Source organism: Oncorhynchus keta, unplaced genomic scaffold (genome assembly GCF_023373465.1).
Source record: "Oncorhynchus keta strain PuntledgeMale-10-30-2019 unplaced genomic scaffold, Oket_V2 Un_contig_5173_pilon_pilon, whole genome shotgun sequence".
NCBI lineage: Eukaryota > Metazoa > Chordata > Actinopteri > Salmoniformes > Salmonidae > Oncorhynchus > Oncorhynchus keta.
The window spans coordinates 12,501-14,257 of NW_026288152.1; positions in this window are offsets into that span (position 1 = coordinate 12,501).

Genomic DNA, 1,757 nt, shown 5'->3' on the forward strand with positions numbered 1-1,757 from the left:
GGTGGAGGGTGGGAGTGAGGGAATGTGAGGTGGAGGGTGGGGGTGAGGGAATGTGAGGTGGAGGGTGGGAGAGAGGGAGGGTGAGGTGGAGGGTAGGAGTGAGGGAATGTGAGGTGGAGGGTGGGAGTGAGGGATGGTGAGGTGGAGGGTGGGAGTGAGGGAATGTGAGGTGGAGGGTGGGCGTGAGGGAGGGTGAGGTAGAGGGTGGGAGTGAGGGAGGGTGAGGTGGAGGGTGGGAGTGAGGGCAACATGCCCAGAAAAGTAGAAAACCACATAACACTCACTTTCCAGGCAGGCTCGTTCCAACTGTCATTACCAACCATAGGCCTTGGCTAGACGGCCTTGTATAACAATGTAATTGATACAATGTGTGTGTGTGTGTGTGTGTGTGTGTGTGTGTGTGTGTGTGTGTGTGTGTGTGTGTGTGTGTGTGTGTGTGTGTGTGTGTGTGTGTGTGTGTGTGTGTGTGTGTGTGTGTGTGTGTGTGTGTGTGTGTGTGTGTGTGTGCATAAACTCAGCAAAAAAATAAACGTCCTCTCACTGTCAACTGCGTTTATTTTCAGCAAACTTAACATGTGTAAATATTTGTATGAACATAACAAGATTCAACAACTGAGACATAAACTGAACAAGTTCCACAGACATGTGACTAACATAAATTGAATAATGTGTCCCTGAACAAAGGGGGAGTCAAAATCAAAAGTAACAGTCAGTATCTGGTGTGGCCACCAGCTGCATTAAGTACTGCAGTGCATCTCCTCCTCATGGACTGCACCAGATATGCCAGTTCTTGCTGTGAGATGTTACCCCACTCTTCCACCAAGGCACCTGCAGGTTCCCGGACATTTCTGGGGGGAATGGCCCTAGCGCTCACCCTCCGATCCAACAGGTCCCAGACGTGCTCAATGGTATTGAGATCCGGGCTCTTCTCTGGCCATGGCAGAACACTGACATTCCTGTCTGTCAGGAAATCACATACAGAACGAGTATTATGGCTGGTGGCATTGTCTGGAGGGTCATGTCAGGATGAGCCTGCAGGAAGGGTACCACATGAGGGAGGAGGATGTCTTCCCTATAACGCACAGCGTTGAGATTGCCTGCAATGACAACAAGCTCAGTCCGATGATGCTGTGACACACCTCCCCCAGACCATGACGGCCCCTCCTCCAAATCGATCCCGATCCAGAGTACAGGCCTCAGTGTAACACTCATTCCTTCGACAATAAACGCAAATCCGACCATCACCCCTGGTGAGACAAAAGCTCGACTCGTCAGTGAAGAGCACTTTTTGCCAGTCTTGTCTGGTCCAGCGATGATGGGTTTGTGCCCATAGGCGACGTTGTTGCCAGTGATGTCTGGTGAGGACCTGCCTTACAACAGGCCTCAGTCCAGCCTCTCTCAGCCTATTGTGGACAGTCTGAGCACTGATGGAAGGAATGTGTGTTCCTGGTGTAACTCGGGCAGTTGTTGTTGCCATCCTGTACCTGTCCTGCAGGAGTGATGTTCGGATGTACCGATCCTGTACAGGTGTTGTTACACATGGTCTGCCACTGCAAGGATGATCAGCTGTCCGTCCTGTCTCCCTGTAGCACTGTCTTAGGCATCTCACAGTACGGACATTGCAATTCATTGCCCTGGCCACATCTGCAGTCCTCATGCCTCCTTGCAGCATGCCTAAGGCACATTCATGCAGATGAGCAGGGACCCTGGGCATCTTTCTTTTGGTGTTTTTCAGAGTCAGTAGAAAGGCCTCTTTA